This window comes from Pongo pygmaeus, chromosome 13 (assembly GCF_028885625.2).
Source record: "Pongo pygmaeus isolate AG05252 chromosome 13, NHGRI_mPonPyg2-v2.0_pri, whole genome shotgun sequence".
Classification (NCBI taxonomy): domain Eukaryota; kingdom Metazoa; phylum Chordata; class Mammalia; order Primates; family Hominidae; genus Pongo; species Pongo pygmaeus.
The window spans coordinates 98195431-98215724 of NC_072386.2; the positions used below are offsets into that span (position 1 = coordinate 98195431).

The 20294-nt window shown below is 42.5% G+C and overlaps 1 long non-coding RNA gene across 1 annotated transcript in view; it reads left to right on the forward strand.

The window, feature by feature from the left end:
• Positions 1-20294, forward strand: part of LOC134737922 (uncharacterized) — a 74425-nt gene that overhangs the window by 15070 nt on the left and 39061 nt on the right. The window contains exon 2 of the long non-coding RNA XR_010123357.1: positions 2539-2699. This is a non-coding gene — a long non-coding RNA (uncharacterized LOC134737922). The remainder of the gene's footprint in view (positions 1-2538; positions 2700-20294) is intronic.

The following is a 20294-nucleotide window of genomic DNA, read 5'->3' on the forward strand; positions in this document are numbered from 1 at the left end:
TCTATGTACAAAGGCAGGATCTCCTGCTTGCCCCTCTGCTGTAGGTTTGGAACAGGGCACCCGACTGGAGCCCTGAAGCCAGCCACGCCCACGCTGTAACAGGACACTTTCTTCTAGGCTGACCCAAAGCCAATGGGCAGTTGCATCACTTCCTCTGGCAGAGTGGAGGCCACATGATTCTAGCATCTGGGCTTGCCAGGGATGCAGGGGAGCCCTGCCTGCCTATGATGCTGGGGCAGAAGGCCCTGAGCCTGGTGTTGCTTCTTTTCTCCAAATTCTATGTCTGGAGTGGAAGAGGCAAAGCTGCTGCTCCCATATTCTGGGTGCTCACACCCTCTAAAAGAGATAACCCCATGTGGACAGAGAACTAGGGAGTGAAGAGGCATCAGAGTTCTAGATACTTCCCTTCCTAAAAAAGAGAAAGGTGACTCAGAGACGACAAACACCTGCCATAAACTAGGCACTGCTGGTGTTACATACTTTACTCTCCACTGGATTTCTCCCATTTGATTAAAGTGATATTAAATCTTCAGAGAGGTTAGAAATTTTCCCAAGGGCACACACACGCACGCACGCACGCACACACACAACACAACACACACAGAGCTAGTTGAAGGTGGGGTCAGAATTTGAACTGAGGTCTGTCTCACCCCAAAGTTTACAGCACCCAATTACTCCAGGCTGCTTTGTTGCAACTTTGCTGTGTTCCTATTTTTGAAGGCCACTCCAGAAGTTTGGGGTAAAATAATGATGAAAAGAAAAGTTTGATGCAGATATCCGGATAGAAAGAAAAGAAGAAAATGAATGATTTTTTATTTTAAATCACAGAGAGAGAATTTGATTTTTCCAGTAACCTTCTTGCAAAGTATACATTTGCATGTCTCTTTTTCTGCCTGTCTTTCCACTCTCATTGACCGCTGATTTGCTAAGTTGGGCTGGCCAGGAATATACTTTCTATTTAGAAAGTAAATGCAGCCAGATTTGGGCCCCGGCCTAGGAGCTGACTCACTTTTGCTGGGATGACACATTCACTGCGCATGTTTCACAATTTTCAGAAACACCAGATTTATTTCTGTCAATACCCAGAACCCCACTTCGCCGTCCACCTAAGGCCACACACTGAGGCGTTGCTATTTTTTTCCCTGGGGCCTAAATGGATGGGAAGACTTCCCATGCCTGAAACATCACCCTCATTTGTAAGGAGAGAAAGTCTGGCCAAGAATTGCAGTGTTTTTAACCAGAATTTGGCTGGCTTTCAATAGCTTTATGCCAAAGCTGTACCAGCCAGAGAGATGGCTGTGAGTGTGTGTGTGTGTGTGGAGGTGGGGGTTGAGGCTTGAAAACAAGGCAAAAAAAGAAGGAGAAAAATAAAAAAAAGCATGCAGACAGCAGAGGGGAAAGGAGAGAATAGGAGAGCATGAGGGTTGACTAAGTTTGGCAAGGAAGAAAAGAGAAGGAAGAGAGGGAGTTTAAAAAGAGAAAGGCAGCAAGAGAAATAACAAAGGAAGAATCAGGAGAGAGAGGGAGACATTAACTTACTTTAACTGATCAACTACTATGAGAATGCCAAGCATTGTTGGGGATGCTTCTGCACACCACCTCATCTAATTCTCACAACCACCTTGTGGGTACACACAATGAAGCTTCATTGTTATTAATAAAGAAGTATGAGGCTCAGGAAGTTGGAATCCTTTGCCCTGAGGCTATACTGATAATACAGGGCAGGGGGATTTGAACCTCCCATCTCTGACTTTTAAAAGCTTGGAGGACTCTGCTTGCAATCAGGGAGCTTCATGGGAGGCCCTGTGATCTGGATGGTCCGTGACAGTCTCCTCTAAGGGGGTTGTTTACACACTTAGACACTAAGTGCTTAGGACTTGAAGGGACTGCTACATACACAAAGCTCTGGATTCAGAGCTATCTGGAAACTTTCTCCAGGGTAAATAAAAACAACCACTTCAACAATGTTGCCAATGAATCTCTCTCCAAAAAAGAAAAGGAAAGGAAAAGGGAAAGTGATGCTATTTTTTCCCCCTCCAAAGTAAAGGTTACAACAACATTTTCTTTGAGCTGATGTGAGAGCAGCCAGCAGACATTTCTTTGGTAACCATCTCCATGTGTCTGTGTGGAAAGTACCTTGCAGTGACTAAGCGTTCGTTGAGGTGATTCACTTGTCACTCCGCTTGGGGACTTTGGACTAGTCCTGGCAGCTGCAAAGTTATTTTCATCGGCTTCTGACCTAGGCCCTCCCTGCAGGGCACAGGTGCCTGAGAACGTACCCCTGTCTCTGCTCACAAGGTGAGCAAGGGGACCTGGAGGACAAGCTCTCTCTGGACTCCTGGCAAGACTTCTAGAAAGTCCTAGCTGCTAATTTTCTTGGCAGTCTAGGAGTCAGGGATCTGAGGCAGCACTCAGGGCTTAAAATGAAATGAAGCTCATTTACTGAGCATCTAGGATATGCCAGAAGTCTTCTCTTTATTTGTCTCATCTTCCTCACAGTAATCCAAATAAATGTTTTCTTTTGTCATTGAAACTGAGACCCTAACAGAGCAAGAGGCCTGACCTTCACACTTATGTAACCCAAGATCACAGAAATGCTGAGGGGCCATGTGACTCCAGTGAAGCAGGAGTATCTATCCAGCCACAGAGATGGGAACTGTCCAAATGGGACCTGTCTGTTCCAAAGGTTATTCTGCTTGGTAAGTCTGTTTAGATTGCAATATTTTATTAAAATTATATACACATAGAAAAGGGCACCTATAAGTATACAGGTTGATAAATGTTGACAACCTGAATAGAGCCTATAATTAACACCCAAATCAAAAAGCAGAACATTCCCTGTGGTCACCTGTCTCCAAGATGACTGCCATCAGTTCATTTCCTCCAAGTACATTAATGTCCTTTTCCTGGAGAAGTTGAATTCTTCCTCTTTTCCCCTTGAATTTGGACTGGCTTTAATGACTTCTTTGACCATAGAATGAAGCAGAAATGTTGCTAGGGCTAGATCATAAAAAATCTTGCAGCTTCTCCCTGGGTCTCTTGGAAACCCTCTCCAGGAGCTCTGAAATACTACATAAGAGGTCCAGCTACTTTGAGACTGTCATGTTGGAGAGGCCACATATAGGCATTCCGGTTGACAGTTCCAGTGGAACCCAGACTTCTGGTGATCCCTGACAAAGCAGGAAATTTGTTAGGAGAGTTTTCTTGGACCCTGCAAAGCAGCCCATTTGCCAGCTAAAGACCACTGAGTGACCCCTGTCAAAACTACATGGAGAAAAAGAATCACCCACCTGAGCCCTGACCAAATTTCTGACCGACAAAATCATGAGATATAATGAAATGATTGTTGTTTTAAGCCTCTAAGTTTTGGGGGTAATTTATTAGGCAGTGATAAGATAAGTAAATATAATCCATCAGCGCAGAAGCCCCCAGTTGACCCTTTCCAGTCATTATGCTCCCTCCAATGGTAACCATGTGTCAACTCCTCTACCATAGATTGGTTTTTATACCTTCTATCAATGGAATCATACAATATGTTCTTTTTTTGTGAGCCTGGCTTCTTTGGCTCAATATTATGTTTATAAAATTCTTCCCTAATGTTGCATGTAGCTGCAGATTCTCATTCTCATCCTTGTAGTCCAATGTGTGACTATATTGATTTATCCATTCTATTATTGATAGACATTTGAGTTGTTTCCAGCTTTTGGCTATTATGAATAACATTGCTATGAACATTTCAGTGTGTGTGCATTTCTGTTTGATATATACATGTATCCCCATATATATACATGGAGAGAGAGAGATGGGGGTGTGTGTGTGTGTAGATATGTATATAGCTGTGTGTCCACCTATATACATACCTATATCCATCTCTATCTCTATCTCTATCTCTATCTCTATCTCTATCTCTATCTCTATCTCTATCTATATATACACACACACACCCCCCACAGTGTTACAGGTCTCATATATATTAGGTTGGTGTAAAACTAATTGTGGTTTTTGCCATGACTTTTCTCTCTCTCTCTGTGTGTGTGTGTGTGTGTGTGTGTGTATATATATATATATATATATACATACACACACATTACTTACAAAGTTTTAAACACTTTATTCCCTAGCAATTCCTCTCCTGAGGGTGGTGTGTATGTGTGTGTATACAGGTGTATGATATAGTTTGGCTGTGTTCCCACCCAAATCTCATCTTGAATTATATTTCCCATCATCCCTATGTGTCATGGGAGGGACCTGGTGGGAGGTAATTGAATTATGGGGGTAGTTACCCCCACACTGCTGTTCTTGTGATAGTGAGTTAGTTCTCATGAGATCTGATGGTTTTATAAGGGCCTTTTCCGCCTTTTGCTTGGCACTTCTCCTTGCTGCCACCATGTGAAGAAGGACATGTTTGCTTCCCCTTCCACCATGATTGTAAGTTTCCTGAGGCCTCCCCAGCCATGCTGAACTGTGAGTCAATTAAACCTCTTTCCTTTATAAATTACTGCGTCTCAGGTATGTCTTTATTAGCAGCATGAGAACAGACTAATACTATGTATATAGGTATGCATATAGATGTGTGTCCAACTATATACATACCTATGTACACCTATATATATATATATATACACACACACACCTCCCCAGTCTTATAGGTCTCATATATATATACACACACACATATATATAGGTCTTCTAGGGTGTGTGTACACACACACACACATTACTTACAAAGTTATAAGTACTTTATTCCCTAGCAATTCCTCTCCTAGGGTGTGTGTGTGTATATACACAGGTTTTCAAAATGGTTGTACTTGGTTTATATTCTCATCAGCGGTGTTTGATGGTTGCTCCATATTCTCCTTAGAACTAGCTGTTTTCTGTCTTTTTCTTTTGTTTTGTTTTCTTTTTCTTTCTTTTTTTTTTTGAGATGGAGTCTCGCTCTTGTTGCCTAGGCTGGAGTGCAATGGCATGATCTCAGCTCACTGCAACCTTTGCCTCCCAGGTTCTAGCAGTTCCCCTGCCTCAGCGTCCCCAGTAGCTGGGATTACAGGCATGTGCCACCACACCCGGCTAATTTTGTATTTTTAGTAGAGACGGGGTTTCTCCATGTTGGTCAGGCTGGTCTCAAACTCCCGACCTCAGGTGATCTGTCTGCCTCAGCCTCCCAAAGTGCTGGGATTAGAGGCATGAGCCACTATGCCCAAACTGTCTTTTTCATTTTGCACTTGAGGATCTTGTACAATTAGCTAGCACACAACAAATAACAGGGCTGTCCACCTGCCAACATGGCATCTGAGACACGCAAGCTAAATGCAGAAAAATTGAGTTCCCTTGACCCAGATGGGCTCCTTCCATGAAAGGGAAAGAATATTATAATTGTTTGTTCATGTCCAAGAAGAAGGTAGCTGGGTTCAGCTTTCACTGCCTTATTCTTCTGGAGAGTTTCTGTTTTGTAAGTCAGGCTCACTGAAGATGTGATAGAGGAAGTGATTGAGATTCTGATTATTTTCTTCATTCTTGGGCCCTGAGTCATCTCCAGGCCATGGGGCATTTGGGAAAAGGTGAGGCGGAACATGGCAGTTGGGTTTATTTTAGGGCAATCAGATGGCTGGGTCATAAAAACCTGTTCAGGGGACTTGAAAATTCACTCTGCTGCATGCTCCATGACTCATACATTTTTGCTTCCTAATTGATGTGACAAGACATCCGGGCACACTAAACTCAATATTACAAGGGAAAAAACAAGAGCGTGACTGATTTGGGTAGATGTATTGAGCTTATGGCAGCTGAAAAAAGTACTGTCCTCATGTGACTAAATTTCCTTAAATCCAGTCGAATCACAGATTTTGAAAAATGGTAGAAACTTGGCGTGATGGTTAGTTTTTTGTGTCAACTCAGTTATTTAAGCAAACACTAATCTAGATGTTGCTGTGAAGGTACTTTGAAGAGGTAAAGGAAATCACTTGTCCTTAAGTAAAGGAAAGAACTGGACATCATTTAATCAGTTGAAGGCGTTAAGAGCAAAACTTGAATTTTCCTGGAGAAGACAAAATTCTGACTCAAGACGGCAGCATCAATTCTTGGCTGAGTTTCCAGTCTGCCAGCCTAGCCTATGGATTTCAGACCTGCCAGCCTCACAATTAAATGAGGCAAATGAGATATGTACATGTGTGTACACATACATGCATATATACATATACATATATATACATGTGTGTATATACATACACACGTAGATGGAGGAGTGGATAGATAGATTAATAGATAAATAGATGGATAGTTAGATACTATTGGTCTTCTTTCTCTGGAGAACCTTGACTGATACATATGATATAAATGAAATGAAACAATCCAGAAAAATTTTTCAGATTTTGATCAAAGGACAGGCCATCCTGTTTCTACGATGTGCTTGGAATGGGCGCCTGAGGGTAGGTATGATTGTCAAGCACCTTCCCTGCTTAGCCTGACTCAACTGTAGAAAAATGAAGCTGAAAAACACACTATGGCTACTCATGAAAAGTTCTGGATGGTAAGTTGAGATTTCTGTTGAATCCTATGGCCAAACTCTAGATCATGTTTAGCCCTGTCTGGTTCTATGGAAATCCTTCTTTCATGATTGACTGGCTACAGGTGAAAGCAACTCTCTTTGATGTAATTAGGAATTAACCTGGAGGAGTCCTCCATGAATACCTGTTCTTTCCAAACCCATTCTGTCTGAACACATCAATGTTCTCACCAACTTAGACTGAGCATGGACCAGCACAAGACTTACACTCATGGAAATCTGTTTTGTCTTTTTATAAATAAAGTCAATTAAGTAATTCTTAAAAACAATTTTTTTTTTTGAGACGAAGTCTGACTCTGTAGCCCAGGCTGGAGTGCGGTGGCACAATCTCAGCTCACTGCACCTCTGCCTCCCGGGTTCAAGTGATTCTCCTGCCTCAGACTCCCAAGTAGCTGGGATTACAGGTGTGTGCTGCCACATCCAGCTAATTTTTGTATTTATAGTAGAGATGGAGTTTCACCATGTTGGCCAGGCTGGTCTGGAACTCTTGGCCTCAAGTGATCCACCTGCCTTGGCCTCCCAAAGTGCTGGGATTAGAGGTGTAAGCCAATGTGCCTGGCCAAAAACAACTTTTATATTATTGAGTTGAAAAATAATCTTATATCTGAATAGTTAACTGATTTATCATTAGGGCCCCCATGTGTGGATTTCTGTGTGATGGCAAAACAAAGACAAACTAACCCACTTTGAATGTTTTTCCACCAGACCTTGCTATCTCAGGATTCTAATAACTCTCTGTACTACCTTGGATGGGTCACTTAGCCCTTCAACACTTGAGTTTTATTAAAAACTTAAGTCTCTGCCAGAGCAGAAAGGAACTTAACAGGTCACCTAATTTTGACATTGACAAAATGAAATAAGTGTCTCACAGCAGATTTCCTCATAGAAATAGAAAGCATCAACATTTTTAAGAGATCCACCCATAGGCCAGTCCCTGTTTTCACAGATGCTGTGTCTTATGTCTGGACTCCAATGCTTCTAGCTCTCTGTAGAAAAATTGACAACCGTCATCTGCAGTTTTGATACTGAACTCTGGGTAAGCTCAGTTTTGCCCATTGTTTGCCTTCCTTGGAGAGATTTCATACACAAATCAATATTGAAGGACTTTAAACACCCTGTAATGTGCATATGTATCCACATGTACCCACATAAGTAAGACACATCTGTAGAAATCAGGAGGACCCTCTTGCTACAGAACCAAGGCCAAGGGCCCTTTTTAGAGAGACTTGGGAGGCTCCGTCTACTTCAAAAGCATTCTCACTGGTCCCATGGCTCCAGGTGCTCCCCTGTTAATACATTCTTCTCCTGCTGCCAGGGTGAGATTCTAATATTCGATAGAATCACGTCCCTCCTGCAGAACCTGCAAAGGTTCCCATTTCCCACTAAATAAAACCCAAACTCCCTAGTCAGACATACATGGTGCCCCATAATGTAGCCCTGCTCCTCTTGCCCTCTGTACTCCCACCATCCCCATCTCATCCGCAACTTCCCAGGAACACACAGAATGAAGCTCTCCCTTCCCTGAATATGCCAGAATTCCCCTAATGTCCACGTCCATGCTATTGCCCTTGACTTTGTCATTCTCATCCCTTCTACCTGGGAAAATATATTTTAAAAGCTAGCTCAAGTATCATTTCCTCATTAAATCCTTCCAAGATTTCCTGGGAAGATTATTTTTCCATTAACTCACTCCTATAGCAGATTTCATGGATTTCAGTGATGGCCCTTATTATATAGGATTGAATTAGTTTTTTTGTGTTTGTTTGTTTGTTTAACATTAGCTTCCCCCTCTAGACTGTGAGCTCACAGATGGTAGAGGCTGAGTCTTGTTTCTGTTAATAGTTGTGTCCCCATCACCCAGCCCAGAACCTGGCACAGATTATTGTGGGTACAACTCAGAGTTCTAGTTGAGGTATAAACGAATTATAAACATATAAAGAGGTACACAGCACTGAAAATAAGAAGGATGGCTCTATTTCTGAAGGCACTTATACTCTAGAGGATAAACAGACACAAAGTTGATACCACATTGACGTCCAGGTGGAGCATGTGATGGCTAATGGCTCTGGTGCCTGCTCTTCCTTGGCCAGGCTGTTGGGGAAACTCATGCTGATGTGAAGTTGCCTCTCTGAGCCATCCCCTATGGAGGTTGGTGGTCCTGGGGACTCTGCAGGTCCATAAAACCAATCTGTGACCAAGACACGTTTGTGATTTTAAGCCACTGAGATTATTGACGGTTCTCTGTTACTGGAGTATAACCCAACCTATGGTAACTAATATCCAACTCATGGCACCATTCTTCTTAAGGACAGGAAAAGAGTCCTGGCTTGAAATGCAGGTATACGCTTTAGGAAAACAAGTCCTGTTTTGAGATTTCCAGCTGTCCTGTTTTTCAACATGGCAGCCAGAATCTGCATCTTGGAGCCAGGAACTGTGTCCGTTCTTGCCTAAGAGAGCATCCATTGGAAGTTCCCCTTTCAGCGTCATTGTGGATGCTATTCAGGGAGGTAAGATCTGGCTGAGATCTGTGTGAAGGGCTCTGCCCTTGGTCAAGAGTCCTCCTGTTTTCTGTCCTTGAACTAAAGGCCAGGAAGCCTTCTGTTTCCTGGACTCCCTCCTGAGTCCCAGGCCTGGATTATGGAAGAAGGCTGAGAGCAAGACATCAAGGTCAACACCCAAGGTGGTGATGAGTAATCTTATTTGACCTGGCGTGTCAGTGAAATGGCTCCACTCTCCATTTCTCTCTAACTGTGCAGAGGTGGCCCCACTGGGGCATGTGTGTGTTTTCTCAAAACCATTTTCTGAGACTGGTTTCATAGTTCCATTTTACAAACTGAAAACTGACAGGCAGAGAGTCTAACGAATTCAAACCAATGTCATAGCTATTTGGTGATACAGCCTGAATTCAAAAGGAGGTATTTTAGTTTTTCGAGCTTTGGTTGTTTCTACTACCACACAGTTGTAGAAGTGAGTTTCAATGAACATGTATTGGGAACCTCTCTGTGGCAGGCATTGTGTGAACACCGGGCATGAATGTGAACAAAGCTCAGTATCTACCCACGAAGAGGTTTCAATTTTGTTGGGGACCCGGGCACATAAATGAGTGATTATAGCAGACTCAAAAATGCCACATGTAAAGAACACTGGGGAAGAACCATCAGGGACGGCTTCCTGAAACAGGGACCATGGGGCTGAGATCTGAAGTGTGAGGGGGGATGTTCTGGGCAGTGACAGAGGGGAGCAAAGAGAATTCTAAGCAGAGACTCTGGTACATACAAAGGCACTGAGGTGTAAGACAGAGGGACTTGATGGGGAACTGAAAGCCTAGTTGGTGTGATAAAGAAGTGGTAGGCAGGGAATTTACAATCATCTGCAAGCAACCTACAGCTCTCTGAAATTTGTGGGGGCCTTAAATAATTTAGATAATTGCAACAGGTCTTCCCTTGGCTTGACATCAAAGTCACCTCTTCCCAGCAGCTCCTGAAGTTGCTGAGGATGCTGGCTCAGGGCCATTTATCACCACCCTGGCTGGACTGGTGGCTGGAGTGGTGGCAGGCCCGCCGCGAGGCCCATGAGGCAGTGACGACAGTGCCCTGCAGGTACAGGTACTAAACGCATTCCAGGTAGAGCAGTGCTACAGCCTGACAACCTCCCAGGGGCCTCCACTGAAGGCAACAACAACACTTTTAGAGGAGAAGGTAATTAGCTTTGTTTGGCGAGACTTCCACGGATTCTGTGCTGTGCTAGTTACTAAATATTGTCTCATTTGATTCTCAACCATCCCAAGTAGAGGGCTTTCTCCTTCTCGTTTTATAGGAGAAACTTGGCTTCTCAGGGTTTTGCACACCTTGTCCTGGGTTACACGGCTGGGATTCAAATCCAAGCTTCTTCATATCTTTCCCTTACCCAGTCCTGCTTCTGTGAATTCTGGTTGCGGATTTTAACTAGAATCAAAATGGAGAGAAATCGCCTCTAAAATGGGTGTATTGAATATTCTTTACATTTCATACAAAACGAAACTCATTCTTGGACCCCTTTGGTGGGCCTTGGCTTTTCGTGACCTGTTTTCCTGGGGGCCTGGCCGGCCTGGTCATTTTTGGCAGTCTCTGTGCTGGGTCAGGCCATGCTGCCTTGGTAGCTCCTTCCTGCCTGAGGAACTACGGGGCCAGAAATGGTAACTCCTACTTATTTTTAATCCTGGCCTTTAACCCAAGAAAGTCACCACTGGCTTTTGGAACAGGCTTCCCCCAGAATAAAGGGAGGAGGAGATTAACGATTCAAATGGGGAAGTGGTTCAGCAAGGAGGAGAGCAGGGAGGAGCAGGGTTCCTGAGACCCGCAGGGGTCTCAGGAAGCCTGGCTGGAAGAGGAATCCCAGAGGGAAACTCAGAGCATGCAGGAGGCTGGGCAGTGTGCAAGGCCAAGGTGCAAAACGTGGGTGTGTCTTCTAGGGTAAGGGAGCAGGGAGAGGATGAAGGGGTGGGAGGCTGGGATTGGAGCCCCAGGAGTAGGAAGTCAGTGAGGGAACGGTGCCTGGGGTGTGTTTTGGTTCTGCTTTCAGAACTAGAGCAGTGGTTTGGCTGCAACATTCAAAGACCTGAAAATATGGAAGCAGACTTTGGGGAAGAGGACTACTGAGAATAGCAGTAGTGAATACAGGAAGTGCTGAGCCCAGGGCTCCACGGAGAAGCTGTGGCTTCTTTCCGGAGCCTGTCAGTCTACAAGAAGAGGACGTCCGGTTCCAAACTGTTCCAGGTCTGTTAGGGTCATCCAGCTGGTTCCCTCTGTCTTTTGCTGAACGTCCTCACTCCAGACTTGCCCATATCAGCTTAATATACTTTGCAAACCTGAAGGGGACATAAAAGAAAAGTTGCTGTTAATTAAATTAATTGTGTATTTATTCAGCATGATTTGTTGAGACCTAATCTGTACCAAGTCTTGGAATTTAGAGATGAACTGAAACTCACTGCTTGATGCAATTATATAATATGGTGTGACTGGCAGTATAAAGATGCACATTCCCAGAGCTATGGAGCCCAGAGAGGGGAGAGGCTGAGCAGGCTCCGGGAGAGTAAAAGTCATTTTCCCAATGAATTTGCAAAGGTATGTACACCAACTTGACCAAGAGGAAAGCAAAGGGCAGGCCAGGCAGAGAGGCTACCTGTGCTGAAAGGAGGAAAGGAGACGAAAGTGTATGGCATCATTGGGAAAGAGCCAGGATTGGGCAAAGATGAGGCCAGGAATATAACAGGGATGGGGGGCATAAATTCCAGGCTATAGAACTTAGATTTTATTCCATAGGCACTGAGAACTAAGGAAGGTTTTTATGTAAAAGGTAAATGGAATCTTAATACTATATTTCAGGATACCAAAGTTAGCATGATTATGATGAATGATAATATTAATTATTGTAAATGATAGTGGTGATAAAAATACAAATAAATCCATCCATCGCAGGTCAAAAATGATGGGCTATTACTCTCATGATCATATTGCACTATATATGACTCCATCTTAGTGGACTGAAGCAGGAGATTCTCCTGCTGGCTTTGAAGAAACAAATTGCCATGTGGTGACCTGCCTATGGAGAGGTCCATGTGGCAGGGAACTGCGGGTGGTCTCTAGGACCTGTGGTTGGCCTTCAGAAAACAGCCAATAAAAACAGCATCTTGTGTCATGTATCTGCAAAGAAATGCATTCTCCCAACAACTCATCCAATTGAGCCTCCAGATGAGAACACAACCTGCCTGACAACTTGTGAGACCCTGAACATACAATGTTTGGTTTTCCATTCCTGAGTTACTTCATTCAGAATAATAGACCCTGAGCAGAGCTAAGTTAAACCTGGACTCCTAACCCATGGAAACTATAAAATAAATGTGTATTGTTTTAAGCTGCCAGTTTTATGATAATTTGTTATAGAGCAATAGATAACGAAAACAGATTCTCCTAAATGAGCGGTGCAGTAATCTGCTTCTGGAAGACTCTATTATAGTTAATGTTAAGGATTACAAAACTGCAGATATGCCTGCTTTACAAGCTGGTATCATCTGCAGCTACCCACAAAGTAGAATTTGAGAGCAAGTGCTATCCCACCAGGTGTTCCAGCCCCTAATAGTCCTCCATTGCATGTTGGCAATTGGAGAGTAAACTTCTTTTTTTTTTTTTCTTTTTTTTTTTGAGACAGAGTCTTACTCTGTTGCCCAGACTGGAGTGCAGTGGTGTGATCTCAGCTCATTGCAACCTCCAACTCCCAGGTTCAAGTGATTCTTGTGCCTCAGTCTCCTGAATAGCTGGGATTATAGGTGTGCGCCACCACACCCAGCTAATTTTTGTAGTTTTAGTAGAGATGGGGTTTCACCATCTTGGCCAGGCTGGTCTTGAACCCCCAACCTCAACTGATCTGCCCGCCTTGGCCTCCCAAAGTGCTGGGATTACGGGCATGAGCCACTGCACCTGGCCTGAGTAAACTTCTTAGAGTTTTAGAGGCAAGGCAGTTAAGGAGAAGAGCAAAGGCTTAGTAGTCAGATAGGCCAGATACTACCATGCAACTTTTGCCTATATTTATCTTTGTATGACTCAGTTTTTTCATCGGTAGTGTTGGTGTAATCTACTTAGATATATCAAGAGGGTTTAAAAAAATCAAAAACTACCTATGAGGTACTATGCTTATCACCTGGGTGGTGAAATAATCTGTACACTAAACATGATATAGTTTACCTATATAACAAACCTGCACATGTACTCTGAACCTAAAAGTTTTATTTATTTATTCTTATTAATTTAGTTTAATTTATTATTGTTTATTTTTTTCCATAGGTTATTGGGGTACAGGTGGTATTGGGGTACATGAGTAAGTTCTTTAGTGGTGATTTGTGAGATTTTGGTGCACCCATAATGTGAGCAGTATACACTGAACCATATTTGTAGCCTTTTATCCCTCACCTCCCTCCAACTCTTGCTCCCAAGTCCCCACAGTTCATTGTATCATTCTTATGCCTTTGGGTTCTCATAGCTTAGATCCCACATATCAGTGAGAACATACAATGTTTGGTTTTCCATTCCTGAGTTGCTTCATTTAGAATAATAGTCTTCAATCTCATCCAAGTCACTACAAATGCTGTTAATTCATTCCTTTTTATGGCTGTATAGTATTCCATCATATGTGTGTGTGTGTGTGTGTATATATATATATATATATATATATACACACACACACACACATATGATGGAATACATAAGTATGTATATATGTATGTATATATGGAATACATATATACATATGATGGAATACTATACAGCCATATATATATATATATATATATATATATGATGGAATACATAAGTATGTATATATGTATGTATATATGGAATACATATATACATATGATGGAATACTATACAGCCATATATATATATATATATATATGATGGAATAGTATACAGCCATAAAACGGAATGAATTAACATTATCAGAGTTTCTTTATCCGCTCGTTGATTGATGGGCATTTGGGTTGGTTCCATGATTTTGCAATTGTGAATTGTGCTGCTATAAATATGCTTGTCCAAGTATCTTTTTCGAATAACGACTTCTTTTCCTTTGCATAGATACCCAATAGTGGGATTGCTGGATCAAATGGTAGTTCTACTTTTAGTTCTTTAAGGAATCTCCACACTGTTTTCCATAGTGGCTGTACTAGTTTGCATTTCCACTAGCAGTGTAGAAGTGTTCCCTGTTCACTACATCCACGCCAATATCTACTGTTTTCTGATTTTTTTGTTATGGCCATTCTTGCAGGAGTAAGGTGGTATCGCATTGCAGTTTTGATTTGCATTTCCCTGATCATTAGTGATGTTGAGCATTTTTTCATATATTTGTTGGCCATTTGTATATGTTCTTTTGATAATTGTCTATTCATGTCCTTAGCCCACTTTTTGATGGGATTTTTTGTTTTTTTCTTACTGATTTGTTTGGGTTCTTTGTAGATTCTGGATATTAGTCCTTTGTCAGATGTATAGATTGTGAAGATTTTCTCCCACTCTGTGGGTTATCTGTTTACTCTGCTGACTGTTCTTTTGCTGTGCAAAAGCTCTTTAGTTTAATTAGGTACTAGCTATTTATCTTTGTTTTTATTGCTTTTGCTTTTGGGTTCTTAGTTATGAAATCCTTGCCTAAGCTAATGTCTAGGAGGGTTTTTCCAATGTTATCTTCTAGAATTTTTACAATTTCAGCTCTTAGGTTTAAGTCCTTATTCCTTCTCGAATTTATTTTTGTATAAGGTGAGACATGAGGATCCAGTTTCATTCTCCCACATGTGGCTAGCCAATTATCCCAGCACCATTTGTTGAAAAGGGTGTGCTTTCCCCAATTTATGTTTTTGTTTGCTTTGTCGAAGATCAGTTAGCTGTAAGCATTTGGGATTATTTCTGGGTTCTCTATTATTTTCCATTGGCCAATGTGTCTATTTTTACACCAGTACCACACCATTTTGGTGACTATGGTCTCATAGTATAGTTTGAAATCAGGTAGTGTGATGCCTCCAGATTTGTTCTTTTTGCTTAGTCTTGCTTTGGCTATGCAGGCTCTTTTTTGCTTCCATATGAAATTTAGAATTGTTTTTTTCTAATTTTATGAAGATAATGGTGGTATTTTGACGGGGATTGTGTTGAATTTGTTGATTGCTTTTGGCAGTATGGTCATTTTCACAATATTGATTATGCCCATCCATGAGCATGGGATGTGTTTCCATTTGGTTGTGTCATCTATGATTTCTTTCAGCAGTGTTTTGTAGTTTTCCTTGTAGAGGTCTTTCAACTCCTTGGTTAGATATATTCCTAAGTATTTTATTTTATTTTTTTTGCAGCTATTGTAAAAGAGGTTGAGTTCTTGATTTGATTTTCTGCTTGGTCCCTGTTGGTGTATAGAAGAGCTACTGATGTGTGTATATTAATCTTGTATCTGGAAACTTGGCTGAATTTTTTTTTTTATCAGTTCTAGGAGCTTTCTGGAGGAGTCCTTAGGGTTTTCAAGGTAAACGATCATATTGTCAGCAAACAGTGACAATTTGACTTCCCCTTTATCAATTTGGATGCCCTTTATCTCTTTCTCTTGACTGATTGCTCTGGCTAGGACTTCCAGTACTATGTTGAAGAGGAGTGGTGAGAGTGGGTATCCTTGTCTTGTTTAGTTCTCAGAGGGAATGTTACCAAAAATATTACCAAAAATAAAGAAGAATTTTTCTACTGATAAAGAGATCAATTCAGTTGTAAGACATAACATTTACAAATTTGTATTCACTCATATCAATCTTTAAAATATATAAAATGAAAATTGAGAGAAATAAAAGGATAAATAAAAAATGGAAATAAAGGATAAATAATGGAGAAATGAAGGATAAATGGAAAAAAAAAACAACAAAACAAAACAGAGCTTCCACTACTACCACTTCCCGTCCATGTTCCCAGAACGTTGTCCTTTTGATGGAAAGCTGTTATTTGAGTGTGGGTAGTTTATTTGGAAGGAGGCCCCAACAAATTTTGCTAGATCTGAGACACAGAGGGGAGGGAAATATCATCAAGCCAGTTGCTATTATAAGCTACTGGAGCTCAGTCCCATGGAGAGCCCTGGGTGATGGTATGGATCGTGACTGAAGGCTGAACCAACAGAGAAGCAAGGAAGCTGTACTATGTCAGAGGGCTGTTCACAGGGGCATTGATTCTATGCCCTCTGCCTTGCCCTGTGCTTGGGCCAAATAGACTCATGACCAGAAAAAAAGAAAATTACATGTGCTCACTTTCTGTTAAGCACATGTGCTTTGGTGTGCAGAGGCTAATAATGAAGGCATGTGGGCAGAGCTTCTATAAGAACAATTATAGGGGTAATATCCTATACTTCTCAGAGTTGTTCTGAGAATAAATGATATAAGTGCCTGGTGCTTGATATACATAAATTTGTTTTTTTCAAAAAATCAGGCTGGGCGTGGTGGCTCACAACGGTAATCCCAGCACTGTAGGAGGCCAAGGCAGATGGATGGCTTGAGCCCAGGAATTTGAGACCAGCCTGAGTAGTGAGACCCTATTTCTACGAAAAATACAGAAAAATCAGCCAGACTTGGTGGCATGCTCCTGTAGTCCGAGCTACTCGGAAAGCTGAGGTGGGAGAGTCACTTGAGCCTGGGAGATCAAGACTGCAGTGAGCAGTGATGACACCACTGCACTCCAGCCTGGGTGTCAGAGCAAGTCCCTGTCTCAGAAAGAAAAAAAAAAAAGAAAAAGAAAAAAGGTCAGTATTTTCCCCCAAAGAAAGGCTCAAGGGAATCTTACAAAATGAGATTTTAGGAGCCAAAATTACTTCATGTAGTAGTCTCTAGTAAAGGCAGAGGATGCAAATGTTGCAGCGGGTCTCTGGTCAGCAGCCATAAGTCTCTTGGATCTAATACTTGTTCTCTTCAGACTTCTGTTTCCTCATAAGGTGAGAACAAGGTTGTATCTCAGTGCTCTGGGCCTGCTCACACATCCTGCTCATATGAATGTGAAGGCCACACCAGCCCTCTGGGAAGTAGTCCCTCAAACAGCAGCCCAGTGCAGGGGGAAGGATGCAAACATTACAGGCAGATCAGTTTAATCCACTTTTGGGCAGGGTGACCTTAGGAAAGCCCATTTCCTTCTGCCTCAATTGTCACCTCTGTAAAATGGAAACAATAATATTTATTTCCGTGGCTGTTTGGAGGATTACATGAAATAACACATACAGTGGCATACCATTTTTTTGAGGCAATTAATGTTCTATAAAGTCACTGCAAACACTGAATTACTGGAATAGTGAGCCATTGCTCTTACTGGAAATACAGGATTAGGTTCCTGAAAAATCTCTGGTCACAACATCTTTGTCAACTGATCAATACATAACCATGTTGTATGTGTGTTTCTTTTTAAAGGTACCTTATTTAATATCATTGTTGATTCATTAATATTAAACTCATGGCTAAGAACACTTTAAGTCATACCTGAATGAAGCTTATCTAATATGTATATTCTCTCTGAAGGTACATCACTGCTCTCTTGCACTTAAACACACCAGGCAGCACTTCAGCACTATGTCTGGAGACCATTTCAAACAGCAAAATCTCCAATAAAAGCACAAAAAAAAAAAAAAAGAAAAAAAAAAGAAAATCATGGCACTAAATAGACTGCAGAAAGGACACCTGTTTATAGGATGAGAGCTGAAAAAAAAGGTAGAGGGCCGCGAGTGACAGCTCACACCTATAATCCCAGCATTTGGGAAGCCAAGGAGGGTGGATCACCTGAGGTCAGGAGTGTGAGACCAGCCTGGCCAACATGGTGAAACCTCGTCTCTACTAAAAATACAATTAGCTGGGCATGGTGGTGTGCACCTGTAATCCCAGCTACTCAGGAGGCTGAGGCAGGAGAATCTCTTGAACCTGTGAGGAGGAGGTTGCAGTGAGCTGAGATCACGCCACTGCACTCTAGCCTGGGTGATAGAGTGAGACTCCATCTCGGAAAAAAAAAAAAAAAAAGGAAGGTACAGCATGGCCTTGCTCAGCTGGGAATGTGTGTGTGCATCAAGCAACTAATTTTTTTGCTGCTCTGTGCTTGTCTGTGAACAGCCATGAAAATGCTGAAACACTGCCCATGTTAATATTGGGGTTATAAATAAATTTAGCAAGTATGCAAATTTGCAAATATGGAATCTGCAAATAATGATTTGACTGTGCTTAGTAACTGGCCAGTAAAAAACAGGGAAAGCATAGAATCTGGTAAAGATCTGTTAGGGCGCACCAGGAATCCAAACTCCAACTGGTGCCCATAGGAGTGGGAGGGAAATCTGTGTGGAGCCCCTCAAATCAATGCTCCAGGGAGCCTTGAGTCCCTCTGTCACCTCTCAGCCAGGTCTCCAAGGACTCCCTAACTCCTTGGACTTAACTCTTGGATCTCCCTGATAATTGCAGTGGGTGAAAACTCCAGGGCCGCAACAGGAGGCTGCTGCATTTGATGTCGAGGCTGTTGGCCCTCTGTATGCCTAGGATAAGCCCCATTTGGCCTGGTCCAACTCAACCTGGCTCAAACAGCTGCATGCCATTGCTCGTAAGCACAGGCCTGTATCCTGCCATTGTTCTGGGAATGACCACGGTGGGACCGACCGGCAGGAGAATAGCACTACAGATAGGGAGTGTGTTTCCAAATTGCAGGGTCACAGGGGAAAAAGAAACTGACCTGTTCCACATCACACCACCCCCTTCCTGCTCTCCACCCTAGCTCTCCGGTCAGGTGACCAGGGAAGCCCCAGGGGGTCCTTAACCTGGATTTCTGCACTTTCCCAGGAAGCCAGCAGGAAAATAAAGGCAACTCCCATTTCTCAAGCCTTTCTCTGTGCCAAGCCTGGTGCTCGCCACTTTCCATTTCCTGCCTTGTGGAGTCCTCCCAATAACCCTGCGGTGTCCAGACCATCCTGGGTTTCAGATGAGGAAACAGAGGTTCAGAGTGGCCCAGTGAATAGCAATGAATTCAACCCCATTTGATGTTTGGCAGCATTAACTCATTTTGAGCCACAATGCAGGATTCTGTTACAGAGACTTTTCAAAGAGCATAAAAAAGTTGCATGAAAGCGACTTCACAGGGGCCCTGTAACAATCGTTAAGATAAAATATAATAATAATAATAACAGCAATAATGACAACTTCTGAGTGTTTTCTAAGTGAATAAACTATACTAAGTGCTTTACATAACTTTCCCTCAATTTAACCATTTCTGCGACATTTTGAGTTATGAATTATCATTATACCCATTTTACAGATAAGGTATCTGAGACTCAGAGATGTGAGCTGACTTGCCTGAGGTTACGGAGGTCATAACTTAGAAAACAGGAGCAGGGGACTAGAATCCAGAGCCTCTCCTATTACTTGTCACGCTAGAGGCTAGGGCCAAAGTGGGGCCCCTTTCTCATTCTCAATCCCCCTCCCATACCCTCGGTGTCTCTTTCACCTCACAGTGTGACAGGCAGCAAAGGTTGCTAGGAGCCCCAGTCCCTTTGTCTGCAGGAAGAGGCCAGAGCCTTCTAAACCAGAGGTACTGTGCTTGCTGCTGCTGCCGCCTGGTTATTCCCATCCCTTCATCCTCATTAGCCTCATTCTCTTCCTCATCCCCACCAGTTTCATCCCCATCATGCTACAGGGCTCAAAAGATTCCTACTCTCCCAGCCTCCTTTTGGCTCCAACTTGTTCATTTTTAGAGTTTCTTGTAAGCTCAAGGACTTCTGCTCTGTTAGCCTTTGTTTCCACAGAGAAGGACAACAAAAGGACCTACCATTTATTGAAGTCCTACTGGATGCTGGGCACTGTGTTAAGCCACCATGCCCAGTGATGAGTATTACTACCATCCTTTTACAGAGGAAGTCACTTGAGAAAGATCAAGTCAAAGATCTTCCCCAAGATAACAGTGGATGATTCTCATAGAGCTAGTATTGGAAACCTGGAAAAGAATTACTGAGGAATCCTTGGTTTTGAGAGAATATCATCTGCTTCCTTTTCTCTTCTCCATTCCCTTCCTGCGAGTGCGTTCATTAGTGTTTTAATGGGGTGGTTTTCTTAGGGGGACTATGAATTTGGAGCTTTCATCTGATGGCCCACCAATACTTGCAATGGGATCAATGAGCTCTTCACACTCAGGAGGTACCCAAATTGCATGCACATAGAGTTTCTAAGTATTTCTTGATC